Here is a 16,346-nt window from a genome sequence, read left to right as displayed (position 1 = left end):
CGAACGGAAAGGCCCCGAGCCTGCGACCGGGCTGACAATGCACTCACTGTAGGGGGAGATGGTTCACAGTCAAGCTAAGGGGCTAAGAGTGAGCCAACTGCTCCGATATGAACGCATTCGGAGGCTTTGCAATAGACTCATGCATGAGCAGACAAGCAGCGCTTGGCCACGACAACAGAAGGCCCCATTCAGTTCTCCGGGGAGGCACTGGTACGCACACAAACACACACGCACCATTATCATAATCATCATCATCATCATCATCATCATCATAGAAGCTCTCATCTGCTTCAAAACATGTGCCTGGTTAAACACACACACACACACGCAAAAACCCAGACTTGGAGCATTCCACTACAGTAGCATTCCATATGTTTGGTTAAGCACAGAGAATCCAGATTTAAGACTGGAGTCTGGTCTGAATTTAAAGGATGAGAGGGGGAAGTAGTGGGAGGGGGAAGAAATGAGGAGGAGGAGGAGGGCTTAAGGAGAAAGGGAACATTCCTGTGAGCTGTAGGCAGCAACAGGACACTCTGTTGAACATAGAATATACATTAAAGAAAGAACTTCCAAAGTCATCCGTTACACCCAGAGGTCCATGGGGTGGGCAGCATGAAAAGATAAAACGGCAGAAAATGGCGAAAATTTCTGCCAGCGCTTAAAACTTCCATGTGCTAACAACAAACTTGCAGCATACTGACAGCATGTTAACAATAGGTTGTCAACACGTTACTTCTGATGTCAGTTTCACATGTTTAATGGACCGCTCTACACTGGTGATGTCTTTAAACTGATTGCTTACAGTCCAACACCCAAAAGTCTTTATCACCACCATTTGTCAACACAAATGACTCAGAAAATGTGTAAATCCTCACATGTGAGCAACTAGAACCACTGGGTTTTAGGCCTAAAACTGAATAAAAGATGAACTGATTCTCAAAATGAATTCGCTGTAGTTTGATTAATTGTTCCAGCTCTTGAGGCATGAAATAACAAAGTTCCTAGTTTGTATAATTGTTCTCAGAGAGGGTTATTTTTGGACTTGAGCTTAACTGAGGCAGGAGAGGCACGCAATGTGCTTAAATGCACTTTGTAAAAAGCAACTGACGGACAGAAAGAAATCAGTCCTTGGGTTGGCACTCTCAGCTTATCTCTGCGCCATCCTCTCCATCTGATCCCACACTGCTCTTCCCTCACAGGAAGGAGACAGTCCTGCTGCTCTGCACTCATATCAGTCATGTTAAATTCACGAAGGCAGCAGCATGACACCAGCACACAGGTTTTCGCTGAATCATCTGACAATCTCACGCGACACATCTACACTGCATTAGACCAAATGTGTAATTCTGCCAGCGTTTTTGGGTCGATGTTGGGGTTTTTTTTGTGATCAATGAACCCTCATTCGAATTAAAATATGTGATTGCGCAAACGAGATCCAACACATTCCCAGCAAGAAGACTCCAAACACCCTGGTGACCGGAGACCACATGTTTGTGTATGTTTGCATGTGTGTGTGTGTGTGTGTGTGTGTGTGTGTGTGTGTGTGTGTATATCGGGGTGGGGGGGCAGAGCTATTCATTCAGATAGTTAGCCAACCTGTAACCAAAGGAAACAGAAAACAGCTGTCTCCTTCTCATCCCTCGTTCAAACTCACGCACACAGCATGTCAGGTTCAGGAGGATTCATTATGTCACTCAGCAGCATAAACTGAAACAATGTGAGGTGGCACTTCCTCTAGCTTCATTAACACTTCTCATCCCAAAGCAAGAGTCGTTTCCAGCACACTGCATCCACACAAAAATACAATTATATGTGTAATGAACAGAGCTTACCAAGTTATACAGTAACTGAAACTGTTATAGTGACTGATATTTTCCCGTATCATGACACTTCAAGATTTATCAAGGTGCGGATGGTTTCCTCCATCACTCTTCTGGTTGTTGTAATTTTATTTATTTATTTATTTTTTTGACCTTTCAGCTAAAATATCCACCTTGTCTTGTTTTTTTCCCCCACAACAAACAGATCAGTATGCTCTCTTGTACTAAATGACACAGCACGTTGTTCCTGTACAATCTGTGTCAATAAGTGACCTGTTATCAGGACACGTCTGCGTCAATGTCACCAAGATACGTTTCTGTATAGTCATCAAGCACTTCTTGTCCAGATCGACAATGCAAAGCAGCGCCATACTCCTTACCTCAAAGTACAAATTGTGATGTGTCAGACAGAGCAGCAAGTCTTTGCATTTTCATTCTACATAAGCATTTTTATTGTGTAGTGATTTTCTCTGAGTACAGCTTTATCGCACATATAATTTTAAGGCTGTTGATAAGCTGTAACAGATAATAACAGATAAGTTGATAAGTTTTAGAGCACTTAGCCCTACACTTTCCAAACACATAAAGTACATTTGAGGCCACACGTGCCAGCATACACACATGCATACATACAGAGTCCACTTTGGCAAAGATACTTTAAGCTAACGCTAATCTGACTGGTACCATCAGCTGGAACAATTAGCACTAATTTAATTTGCGCAGCCACAGACACTCATTCAAGTTTTCATAATTTTAACTGAACTGCCAACCTTTCAGCATATTGTTTCAGTCGTACATAAGTGGCGCAAAAGATGTTAACTTCCTCAGTGCTCCCACGGCGGTGAAACTCTTCTGTGTGTCTATGTGTTGGTCTGAATGTCAATTATTTTACAGGAAAAATGGCCGCATTCAAATGCAACGTGGAAAAAGAGTGTCAAAAGAAAAATGGCAGAGGAATCATGTTGGGTAAAACAAGAGAGGAAACAGTCTCCCTGAATGAAAGAAGGGGGAAGAGAGAGCTCATGTTCAATTTCCTCCACTGGGGAACATTACAAGGCCTGAAACTCCATCCTGGGTTCCACTGGCCAGGCGGGCCTCGTTTGCATGGGAGCCCATTTCCTGTGTGTGATTAGCAGAAGGGAGAGTGTGCATATATATATGTGTGTGTGTGCGCACTGGGGGTTGCAGTTCAGAGAGGTCTGGGGTTGTTTTGTCTGCTCGGGGAGGAAAGGAATGCCCAAATCAAACACAGTGAGCAAGATGCCTAAAGAGAGAGAGAGAGTGAGTGAGAGAGAGAGAGAGAGAGAGAGAGAGAGAGAGAGACAGAAAGAGTAAGCAGATACATGCCGAGGAGAAAGATGGGGAGAGACAGGAAGCAGAGAGACGCAGAAAGAGGACGACAAAACAAAGGAGGAAGGAACACCAGAGGAGGACGGAGCCATCCATCCATTTTCTATACCGCTTTTCCATCAGTGTTGTGGAGGGGCTGGAGCCCATCCCAGCTGACAACAGGCGAGAGGTGGGCTACAACCTGCACTGGTCACCATTCAAATGCAGGGCTGACAAACAGTCAACCACAAGGCAGACAACCACACACGCACACACCAAGGGCCACTGTAGAGTAGCCAATTAATCTCATGTACATGTTTTGGGGACTGTGGGAGGAAGCTGGAGTACCCGAGAAAACCCATACAGGCACAGGGAGAACATGGAAAGGCCCAGACCGGGATTCAAACCTGGAACCCTCTTGCTGTGGGGCAACAGTGCTAACCACTGCACCACCGTGCTGCTCAGAACGGAGCCAGAGATCAATTTTTCATTGGCTGACACTGACAAATACCAACAACATTCCTCCTGCTGCTATTTACATCACAGCTGAGCAGCGGCTTGGGTTAAGAATTTTGTCTACAAGCTGATGAGCCGTCAGGTGGATAACCATCAACACCTTTAACTGCGCCGAGAACCTGCAGAACCTGTCCTAATATCTAATGAGTTACAGCGCTCACGCCCTCCCTGTTCTGCAAATAACAGCTGAGGCTTTCACATGCTCTGCTGCTGACAACACACTTTAGCGTGGAATATTTTTCATTTGCACACAAAGCAGTAAGAGGACAACTAGCGATGTCACAGAATACAACTGTTGGCTTAACCAGCTCATTATGCCCCCCTCCTGAAGAAATCTAAAGCATTTTACATTCTCACTTAAACTCATGAGAAGTATTTTGACATTCTGGCAGGGTTTTAGGAGATCTTTCAGGCTGCAACTAACAGTTATTTTCATTACTGGTTAATCTAATTGTTTGCTTTATGTAATGTCTGAAAGTCGTGAAAAATATAGTTTCTTAAAGCGTGAAAAATATAGTTTCTTAACCCCAAGGTTTATGTTAAGATGGGTTGTTTTGCACAACCAAAAGTCCAAAACCCCAAGAGGTTCACTTTGCTATCAAGAGACAAAGAAAAACAAACCCTCATATTTCATAACCTGGAACAAGAGAATTGTGGGCGTTTCTGCCTTTAAAACTGTTGTGTTACATGAGTTACATTTGAATTGATAAGTCTTGTTTTTCAAATAAACACAAATTGAGGACACCAAGGTCACTTTGTGCATATTTTCCAGGAATGTGGGGGGTTTGTGGAGCTGTGGACGGAGTTTACATTCAACAAGTGAAACTCACACTTGGTGTTTGTTGGTATTTTATTGGCCAATTCCAGCCATTTGACTACCTTTAGGCCAATAATTATAGGGAGAATTCAGTAGACCCCACCACAATTGTATTCCTTGTAATGTGGATAAAGATTTGAAACAGCATTCAGATTGTTATGGTGGGAAATACCTGATCAAGTTTTTCTAAGTAGGGAAGGGTTGCATTGGGGAGAATCAAACTCATGACCCTGGTATTTCTAAAATCCCGGTCACGTCTCTGTACAGACATTATAAACCTATAATATAACAAGGAAAACATTTCTCATTTCCCCACAGTTTCAAAGTTCAGTTTCCAAACACTTCCTTGCGTTGTGTGTGCAAGCTGGACCCTGCCCATTGCAGCAGTGGGCCATTCCTTGACTGGCAGAGCAGAATTGATAGGCCACTATTGTTTCCTTTTAAGGTCAACTGTGTCTCAAATGCTTGGCATGGCAGAGAGTGCAGATGCAGCTGGCTTGCAGGAAAGATAAAGCACTAATTTAACTGCATTCTTCTGTGCAGTCCACACCTAGAGAAAAAGATGGAAGAGTAAAAGATGGAATGAAAGAGAGAGAGAGAGAGAGAGGCTGAGAGTATTTAAGAAAAGGAGCGATGAGAGAGGCAACCGCAGGTCGAAACGAGGAAGATGTTAAAGAGATTTAGACAGGGAGAGGCGAAAAATGCATGGCTGGAGGGTGAGAACAAGGAGGATAAAAACTACAGCGAGTTTGTCCAAGTGGGTGGGCGAGAGTCGCTCTTTGCCACGGGCACCGAGCTCTGCTGTACCCTTGTTTGCTCAGGCAGTCAAAACACACCACCATATGTGGTAGGGCCTGTTTGTCGAGACCACAAGAGGAGGGTATAAACATACATACATACATACATACATACATGTCTACCCACATAGAGACCTAAACCTCTCATGGGGTGACAAACTGTGTCAATCAACACGTGGCCTCAAGTTCATTCCTGAGCCAGCACACTGCACCCCACTCACTGTGCGGTTACTCTGAATAAAGGCATCAGCTAAATGTCTAAAATGTTTGAATATTCTGCTGAATGGGTGAGGGGTGTGCGTGTGTGTGTGTGTGTGGGGTACCAGCTTAGCTTCACAAATAAACCAAGGTGCTGGGAGAAAAAGAGGGAGCCGGCTGAAGGCTGGATCATAAAATATGACTGGTATTCCACAATGTTCCACAGTGCACAAATGAGCCACTCAGGGACTCAGGAGTGTTATGGGATTCCTGGGAGGCTCCCATGTCTGAGTGTGTCCACACATCTACCCACACAAACACACAACTTAACTGTGGGGCGAGCCAGACACTCAATGCAATACCAGTTTAAAATGCGTTATCCTATGAACTGACCAAGGAGATCAGCACGGAATTAGAAGAAAAGAGCACAGGGTGAACAGATAAGTGATTACAAGTTGGTTAAATGGCGTCTTTTGTTGTACGGTTATCCAAATGTTAGCCGACTTTCAGTGACGCACAGAGAGAAAGCAAAAGAAAAGAAGTGCAGGGCAGATGATGGGACCACCAGAGGGGAGCTGATGACTCGCATCCCGTCTGAGACGCCGTGTGTGTTTCTCTCTCAGCAAATGTGAGAACACAGCATGTGTGGTATCACTGTGAGTGATTCAGTGTGTTTAAGTGGACACAGAAATGTTCTCCAGTGACTCAGACTATTTCAAACTCCAGGCAAAGTACTGAAACGATTAGTCAGTTAATCGATAAGTGAAGCAAAAATCTGATGCTGACAGGTTCTCGGCCTTGCTAGTCACTCGGAATTTTTGGAAATTTGATCAAGAAAACGACACATTTTGGACAATTCATGGCAAAAAAAAACAATGATCAGTTCAAACAATCAATGGTGGGGCGTCCTCGTTGCCTCGTAGCCTGTTGCTGCATGTCATACTCCCCTCTCTCACCCCTCGTTTCTCGTCTGTCTTCATACAATTAGTTGTCCGACAAAGGTGAAAAAAAATGTCAGTGGCAGCTGTACTCAGTCACACTTTTTGGACGAAGCCTTGGAACATGAAAGAGTTTGGCTCTTGAAGCAAAAGCTGCATTTTTATGGCCTCGCCATGGCTCACATTGTGCTGCTTCACTTCCCCTGGTTGGGACAGCTAGCACGAGAAGGAGCTCCTAAAGCAGTACTGGCATTTAGGAGGGAAAAAAAAAAACAGCCGACCCAGCCCTCAGCTGCCCTTTACAAAAGGCAGCAATGCAGAGATCTCCTCCAAAATAAAACCAAAGCAGAGACCAGGGGGAAAGGGGAGGCAGAGGAGGGGAAAGAGAGGCTGAAAATAGCCTAGCAGTCGGGGTCTGCATGCATCAGCACCACAAAGAAGCTCCTAAAACCAGACTTACTAATGCATGGATGGATGGATGAACAGAGGGAGGTATGTCTGCTCGGAAGAATAAAAACATCTTACCATGAGGGTATCCGTGAGAAGGCTAAAAGAAGATGAGGTGGCTAACAAGACACACATGAAAAAGAAAGTTAACATGTTGCCAAAGTTCATCAGATTTACCAACTCATATGAAAGTCCCCTACAAGGTAAAAAAGGTAGAAAAGGAACAGAAAAATAAAGTTAAGCAGAAACAAGAGTACAGAAGACAAAACAGGCAAGGACCAGAGAAACAGAAGAGGGGGAAGTGAGCAATCGCCAGGCTGCCACGGCGTCTGAGCATTCCTCTGCCTGAGAACATGTATATTTTCTGATCACAAGAAAAATAATCTGCAGAAGGAATTTTATTTTGAGAGCCGCCCTGCAGATCCAAGGATTAGAGCAGGTCAGACAGGAGTGTGTGGACATAAGAGTGTGTGTATATCCCTCCTAGAGTCAAGGTGGAGACACAAGAGCATCACTAGAGAAATCATCTGCGAAGAAAGAGCACATGAGGATCCAAACCCGGACTGTCCGACTCGTGTATGATGAAATGAACAAATGCTCACACACACCTACATCGCATATCAACAGAATGGATTCGAGGATTCAACGAACTTTATTGTCATACCAGCTCACATTCACATGTTTATGGTACGAAATTAGGACTCAGGTCCTGGGAGCAGTAAGCAGAATACATAAAAGTATTTATGAATGCAATTTTTGAGAATGTTGACACAAGGCTCACTAGTTCAAAGTCCGTTCACCTATTTTCTTTAGTCCGCTTCCTCTGTTGAAGGAATAACTAGCATAAAGAGTCAGTGCCAGGCAACCATGAACAGAAAGCTTTGCTGCTGCTTGGCATATATTCTACAAATAGGTCTGCCTTGAGAGATGAGGAACATCCTTCCATAAGATCTTATTTGGTGTTGATGGTGGAGGGTTTTATTTAAAACAACGGCTCCCACAGGTGTTCAACTGGACTGAGATCTCACCAAACCATTCATTCAGTTAAGCATCAACATATGCTGTGCACTCACTCTTTCATTTAACAGTTCACGTTTGAGGTGGTTCCCTAATTCACATTTCCCTACTAAGATCAAAACATCGGAGACATCAGACACATCAAGATACAAGGCAGATAGCACGCACATTTGATGTTGTCTCTCGGGGCGTCACCCAGGAACAGCAAAATGTTTGATATTCTAATTGCTTGCCGTTCTGTCACTTTACTTTAGTGCCATTTTGACACGATGAATGCTTATTTTCAATACACAAAATTGCCAAGCCATAATTGTGTAAAACAAAAAGGCGACGTTTCGGGGATAAAGAATTAAACGTACAAGGTTTTGGCCAGTTATAAATAGACCTGTACACTCAACAAAGGCTCCAGACCTCACGATGAACCCAACCTCTGCTGACCACTGGACTTGTACCGCCACCTTGAACTCCTGCCAACCACTGTCGCGTCAGTCAGTAGCAGTTACGACTGCAAATAACAGGCTAAAACATCATAAATTCTAGGGGACAGAAGCAGTAAGTATAATGCTACGGAAGAGAAGTTGAAAGAGACATATTACAGCTCTCAGCATATAAACACTCATTAAATTGTAGTGATGGTACCCAAGACATACAAACCCTGCTGCGGGCTGAAGGACTTCAGTTCAACATTTAGCCTTTTATGGATATTATTAAGGTTATAAAGGTTATAGACTTAGTGGGGGGGTAAGGCATCTGTGTCAGTGTGTAGGTGGCCTGAGTTTTGTTTTTCAGCTTTTGCTCCATCAAAGCAGTGCAGTCCGCACCATCTTCCACCACCAGCATCATGAGACTGATAGGAAGTAGAGCGTGATGTTCACCTTTCTACTTCCTTGATCATCATCCATCTGGCTGCTCTGCCAAATCTCTAGGAAGAAGAATGCATCTTGAACCAGACTGGAATGGCTCCTGAAATATGCCAAATATGCCCCTGACAAACCCCCCACCCCACCCCCCAAACTCCTTTCCTGAAGACGTAGGTCTGCTTGCTTGCTTGCCCACCCTCCTTCCCTTCTAGTCCCCCAACCCTCAGCATTCCTGCGCTGTACACGGCACCGAACGCACGCAGACTTACAATCACAGATGACCCACGCACACAGAAAAAAAGTCATTACACATTAAAGACATTAATAACACAAGTTTCCACCCGGCTGACCCAGACATGCCTTTTAAGGGCAAGCAGTGCAGATTTCTCTTTTCATTAACTTCCAAAAATACTCCTGGACCAGGCAGGACAGGATGGTAGGACTAGGGGGTGTGGAGGGGTTCAAAATGGGAGGGAGAAAGTGAGTGCGACAAGATAACAATCGGAAGGAGAGAGGGGAAATATTGGCCTGCTGAAGAGAAGAACACCTAGAAAAAAAATAAAAGTGTGCCTGAGGAATTTACAAGAAATGTCTTAACTTAAGCTCTCCCTTGTTAAGAAGCTTCAGTCCCTTTCTTCCCTCCCTCGCTCTCTGCCTTGCCGTGCCTCCTACATGCTTTTGAAGTCTGTTGCCTTTGCACTTCTTTCCCTTTTTCTTCCAAGATCGACGAGGCAGCCTGTACAGCGTAGGAACAAAACATGCGCACAGGGAACCTTCTGTAAAACAACTTACTCAAGGTTGAAACGTCCAACAGAAACTTAAATCCCACACAGGAACCGATTGGAAAGTATGACTATCCCAAAACCACGAGGAAACCTGTGTTTCAGGTCAACCTGACAGCATGTAAAACACAAACACAGTAGCTGAGTGACCCACATTATGCGGTCCAAACTCCAGCCTTGTGGGGCAGGTAGCCTGGCCAGGCTGCCGATTAAACATTTGAGGACTTATCACCCGCAGCTATCTGGGTACATCCAACAGCCACAAATACATTCTTGGCAGGACTGACACTCAGCACTGAAAACAGGGGTTATGACAGAAATAGACAAGGAGTCATTATTTATATTTATTTCGGTTTGAAAATCAACAGGAGAACAGGTTATCAACCACATTACTGCCTGTTGAAAGCTCTAAGGAGGCTGCGTCTACAAGATAATGTCATTGTTTGAAAAAGTTTACAAAGAGACCGACTTAAGACTTCAAAAGCTGACTCACATGAGAAAGCTATTAGAGTGAAGCCTGATGACTGAACTACTGATTCACAGCTAGCTTTGGATCCGAGATCAAACGTATGGAAGTGGAAGCATTAACAAAGCTGGAAAAATAAGTGTAATCTCTTCAGTTTCTATAGCTTGAGAACCATCACATGGTCAACAGCAGGGCAGCCACCTGGTTTTACAGGCTGCATGGCAGGGATGGCTGTTCATAAATGAAAATTCCTGAAATATGGGGAGGCAGTTTGGAAGTCTGGTGCAGATCTGCATTACAACCAGTCGATAACAGTGACAGAGGAGCACCGAAGACATCTGTTTTGAGGCTGTACACTTTAGAAGTGCTTCCAGTATCCGAGTCAGCTTTCTATTCTGTCACAAAAATATGTCCAGAAATTTGCTAGAGATTCTGCTGATGCTCCAGGTTTTCTGATCCAACAGTCAAATGTTTAAGCTAAATTCAAGCTGAGTTTTCACCGTTTTTAACTTCTCAGTCGACATGCCATAATGAGGTTACCTTACCTTAAATTTACCAACGGAAAAGTCGTTTAAGTGCTGTTATGCTATCCTCCTGGCTTTGTAGACCTCCAGCTACATACAGAGCAAACAGATTTACAAACGTGTACATTTACATATCTTCACTGAGCTGTGAAGAATTCTTGATAATGACAAAAGAAAAGGCAACATCTGTCTGTCATCTGCCTGCAAGTTTGTTACACATAAAAGAATAACAAGGAAATGGAAATGTGTCATTCAGAGTGCCCGGCAGTACTGTGGGAACAGAGGTCCAAGTTAAGCTTCAGTGTATGTTACAAAAACACACGTTTTTCCTCAGACTCGATGAATCATTAATATCATGCCTCTCGACAGCAGAGTTTCGATACAAACAATTCAAGAACTTCAGCTTTTGTCTGTGACCAAACGTTAAGTGAAGAAATAAAGTTGACCATTTAGCAACAGCCTCTTTCGTAGGGCAGCCACTATGATTATTTTAATTATCAAGTAATCTGCAGATTATTTTCAGGATTCATTGATTAATCTTGTAAAGTCTATAAAATGTTAAAATAAAAATCACAAAAACAATTCGCCAGAGCCCAAAGTGACGTCTTCAAATTGCTTCTTTTGTCCAACCAACAGTCCAAAACTCAAAGACTATCACACACTATCATACATAACAAAGAAAAGCAACAAATCTGTACATTTAAGAAACTGGAACCAGCAAATGTCTGACATTTTTGCCCAAAAATGGCTGAAAAGATGAACAGATTATTAATATTTATGACAAATAATGTTCTTCCATTCGACCAATCACCTGATCATGACAGCTCTCCCATTTTGTCCAAAAATATTCTTATTTCATAACCACCTGCTCACGTAACAGGTTTGATAACCACCCAGGGATTCAAGAAAATCTCTTACAGGTCAGTGAACAGCAGAGATGTCAGTGCAGCTCACTGGTGAAGCAGAAGTCAGGATTACACAATCTTGCAGTGCATGATGACACAATGTAGAAAATACAAAATATTGCACAAGGCTACAGCTGTAAAGGCTTAGATTAAGGTAAAAGTAAAAAATTTATTTGTCAATTGGGACAAATTTTGAAGCCCGTTTCATGTAGGCTTAGCCAAAACATCAATAACATGGTAGGGCATAAAATGTGTCAACCAACGGAGATTTGTCATATTATATGATTGGACACACACTTCGGTCACGTGCAGCTGCAGGCTTCATGGGAGCAGATGTCCCGTGATAAAACTGTTGGTTCACAGTCACCTGCAGCTACAGCAGAGCGGCGAGGCCTCCATGACTGACCACGCCACCAAACGGGACAGAAAGCCGCCAGAGCAGTCGGTAATGAGGAGGTCGTTGTTTGGCACGCTTTGGAGGACTAACGAGGAGGGGATTCATTCACACATGTATGAACAGAAACCATTCTTTCTTTAGCGTGAATTTTCTTATTAAGAGTGAGAGCACATATCGGTTGCTCTGTGTGTGTGTGTGTGTGTGTGTGTGTGTGTATGCGCATGTGTGTTTCACTGCATGTGTTAATGAGAGGCAGAGTTGGAGGAACTGGAGCCGTGATGTACTTCTACTACACGCTGAGTGATTGACGCTTTCAGACTCTAGTATCCGATGACAGATCGACACGGCTGACAACTGCGCCGAGGAAAAGCGCTTTGACACGCAGACATGCATGCACGCAGTGAACTCGCGAACACACACACACACGCAAAGTTTGAGTCGTTTGAACTGCAGCTGAAATCACAGAGTCCTGCCCCGTCACTGGCCTACCACTGATAAAGAAAGCTGGCAGGGAAGAGAGGCTTGAGAACAGAGGGAGAAGGAGAGGGAGAAAAGGAGGAAGAGGGAAAATGAGTGTGTACAGAAGACCAGAAAAAAAACAGAAGGAGGTGATAGGGATAGAAAAAGTTTCAGACAAAAAAAGGTCTGGAATCCAGAGTGCGATGGCTCCACACATCAGAGACATACACAGTGTGCTGCAAGAAAATTACTATTCTCATTATGGAAAGTTTAGTGTAAAAACAAACAAACAAACCAAAAAAACATTGAATATCACAAGTTCCCAGAACCTAAGAGATGACGCCATCAACAGCTGAAATACCCAAATGATTTAACTCATACTGATGTGAAACCAAGAGAGGCAGCAACTTCTAAAACTGGACAAGCTGAAAGCAGACAATGTCGGGTATTTTTGCTTAATAACTTGGATTATCCGTTGCTTGTTGTTGATTCATTTTCTGTTGATTTCAGCAACACGATAGAGCCTAAATAAGCAAACATACAAGCAGCTGACATGCGCACTCCCACCCCTGTGGTCACAGCTAACGTTTCACTTCATCAACCAAGCTGCCGATTACTTTCTCGACCGATCAAATTATTTGGTCTATATTGATTGATTTGTATGACTAACAGGCTCTATAAGCCTCGGATATTCAGTTAACAAACACAAAAGACAAAGAAAAGCGTAAAATCCTTCCAATTAATAAGCTGGAACAAGGTTTAGAATTTTTGCTCGAAAAATAGTCGCAGACTAATTTCCTGTCATTTGACTAATTGATTAATTGACTAATCATTTCAGGTCTCATTCAGTCTCATTTAGGCATCTGTATGGCTTTAAGCCATCCTCTTTTGCGAGTCTGCAAATAGACTGACAGCAACTACAGCTGGCCTGCGTATTGTCAATAGCAGCCTCTGTCCCGGATACTGAGCCCATTATTGCATTATCACACAACACACACACACACACACTCTCTAATAAAGGCTATACACTCACAGGCTGTGTGGGCTTTAAATACAAGCCTGTAGGAGACCATGACTCATCTGCACTATTTCAAGGAGGCCGCGAGTCTACCACTAATAATAACTAACACCAACACCATCCGGTCCAAATTCAATCTGAGCCATCCGTGTGTAGGTTACACCGCAAAGGACACACACACCTGCTCACATGGGTGCTGACTTTTCTTCTGCTATTTATTCCTTTGAGAACAAATAAGCTCTGCAAACATGGAAGTTGTCTTCGTTAACTGATGGTGGTTTTTATTGTGCATTTTGATAACAACACAGTTTGATCTTTCCTCATTCGCATCCACTTGCAGTACACGACACCGGTGTCCACGGACTGTAATTCCACACTGATGTGACGGTCCTACGCTAACAACAGGGGCTCTGTGCATTACTTGATGTGCGGAGTGGCAGTATTACTACCACCGGCAGGCTGGGTTCGACATTCCCGGCGGTTTGATTCTCCCAGGCAGAAAACCTCAATATTTTAATTTAATCCCCAGAGCAGTCATTTAGCCACTCCGTAATCCCCAGGTCCAGTACTTAGTCTGATAATTACCCTTATTGGACACCCATAATGATTAGTTTTTGGTTTCACCCAAAGCAGTGCAGGCAGTTTCATAGGGCGGTCGCAGCATTTTGCGGAGTGGAAAACCAATCATGCGTGGTATAGCCCAGGTCGTAAAAGAAGGGAGAAGGGGTATGATTATTGCTTTGCATGGCAGGCGACAACTCCGCGACAGGACACGGGGCAAACCGTCTTTGTGCGACTTTCACTTGTCGGCATCAAGATCCCTTTAAAGACCCCCAAAACAAGAGCTGGGGAAGGCGGTGACGACATGAGCAACAATAGCTGCACTGAGGAATCGTGTTTAGTTACTGGGCTGAAAGTCAAAACGTTGCATCCACTGGGATTTATCCCTCCTGAGAGCCAGTGCAACCACTCCTAATGAGAAGAAGATTTGCAACTGTAAGGATCAAGCAGCAATCGGGGAAAGCTTAGACATCTCACTTTTCAGTTTGCTGGTACTCTCATTTAATTTTCCCTTTGCATTTCTCCCAACACGTCCAAACTGACGGCATAAAGTGCAGACATTCCCTCCACACATGCTGTCCCGAAAAAATAGGAAACCCTTTTCACACATCTACCACCATGAAAAGCTGCCATGCAAGTGCCTGCGTGCAGTGCAGGAGGAAAGTGGCTTCACAGCACCACAAGCTGGTGGCTCAGCTGGTGTAATCTACAGCTGGCTGGGAGGGCGAGCCTTACTGGAAAGTCATCAGTATTTTTTTTTTTTTTTGTCTCCTTCATGTCTGAAACAGGTCAAGGCAGGTCCCCTCCATCTCCGTCCCTCCCTGTGCTGCTCTTTACGAGCCCCACCTGGCAGATTAGTATTCCACCACTACAACTACTCTTTTCTGCTGTTGACACATTCACACGCACACACACACACACACTCTTCTATTACTGTTTGGGTGAGGAGGCACAGGGCACATATTGTTCACACTTTTGGGTTTCATACATACATACATGCATGTGTAGCCCATGTGTACAACAGATTCCACTTCCACACACACACACACACACACACACAAACAGTTTGCTACAGTTTACATTTGTTGATTTTAACAAATCACTACAACAGGGCTGCCACTTCTGATTATTTTAGTTATTGTCTGATGCGTCAGCTTTCATTAATTTAGCAGCGCTGCAGTTTAACTGCCTGAGCTTTTGGCTCCAGTCCTGCAGGCGTCATTTTCATTAGTTTATAAAATGCCAGAAAACTGTGAAAAATTGACGTCACAGTCTCCCCAAAGCTGTAGGTGGCATCTCCGGATTTCTTATCTGTCCAATGAACGATCCAAAACACCAGGAAATTCATATTACAGCCATGTAAACAGAGAAAAGCAACAGATCCGCACATCCGACCTGGCATTTCCCCTTGATAAAATCTTCAATTATTAATTTAAGTGTCGACAATTCATTTTCCGTCTACCAATTACTAACTTTGAGCACTAGATCCAGGGCTAATCCTGCTATTGTTGCAATCACTGTGAGAAAAACTGATTAATTAACCGATTCGGCAGATTATGTACCTGAATACAGGTGAGGTTGAGGTTTATTTCTTTAGGTTAAATCACTAAAACCCTCTCAGTGGGTTGTGTATGGCCCCCAGTAATCTTTTCATGCCTCAGTGCAAAGTCCTTGTGGTGACTTGTGTGGTCATTTTATGAAAAGTATATTTAATAATAGTAATAGGTTATATAGTGTACCAAGGTGTGTCAGCTTACACAAACAGCTGTTATAGCAACTGTATGTCATACTCAACAATACCTCTGTAGTACAGGAAACATTGTGTATGGGTAAACACTGTGTTCAAGCCTCGCAGTATCCTGAAGGAAAAGAGGGCCCGAAGCAGTGCCTTGTCAACAAATGAAACTGAAACATTTTGACTTGGTGAATTAAAAAAAGAACAACACCTAAAGTCCTACTTGAGAAACAGGGGAATTACAGATCGATTAGCCGGGTTACAATCTGAAACAGCGCACACAGGATAATATCCTCAGCAGCTGCCAAAACAGACACCGGCCTCCATGAATGTCAAGAGCATGTACAAGCAGGCGAGCACTTTTTAATGTTTCCCCCAAACCCAGGTTCTCAAATTTAACAATACATAGCTAATGTACAATGTAACAATGCACAGTTTTAACAGTAGTCTGCGTGGGGAAAAAGCCTGGCGTTATGAAGTGCGTAGACACAAGCTAATGGCAAACATGCCGCCGACTGCACCGCGTCCTCAAACCTGCAATGTGTTTTGGGAAATAAGACGCAAAGTGACGACGCTGCGCTACAGTTTAACCACCTGAGGTTTTCGCTGCAGTCCTGGATGCTTCATTTTGGCTACAAAACGAGCAGCGAAGGAGGAGGAGGAGGACAAGGAGAAGAAGAAGAAGGAGAAGGAGAAGGAGGAGGAGGAGGAGGGTAGAAAAACTTGCCGCAGTTCAGACTTCTGCAGTCCCGACTGGGTC

General features: G+C 43.8%; 1 protein-coding gene across 3 annotated transcripts in view; it reads right to left on the bottom strand.

Moving 5' to 3' along the window:
* The window catches only part of luzp1 (leucine zipper protein 1), a 46,655-nt gene that overhangs the window by 29,736 nt on the left and 573 nt on the right, over positions 1 to 16,346 (bottom strand). Inside the window, exon 1 of one of the 3 annotated variants that reach the window (XM_046411928.1) lies at positions 9,532 to 14,879. The exons of the other annotated variants lie outside the window; for them this stretch is intronic. The gene's annotated coding sequence lies outside the window, so the exon portion shown is untranslated. Of the gene's footprint in view, positions 1 to 9,531; positions 14,880 to 16,346 lie in introns of those variants that run through there. 3 annotated transcript variants of the gene reach the window in all.

This window comes from Scatophagus argus, chromosome 15, assembly GCF_020382885.2.
Source record: "Scatophagus argus isolate fScaArg1 chromosome 15, fScaArg1.pri, whole genome shotgun sequence".
NCBI classification, from domain to species: Eukaryota; Metazoa; Chordata; class Actinopteri; family Scatophagidae; genus Scatophagus; species Scatophagus argus.
The sequence above is the reverse complement of the archived record's forward strand: the minus strand, read 5'-3'. Positions and strand labels throughout refer to the sequence as shown.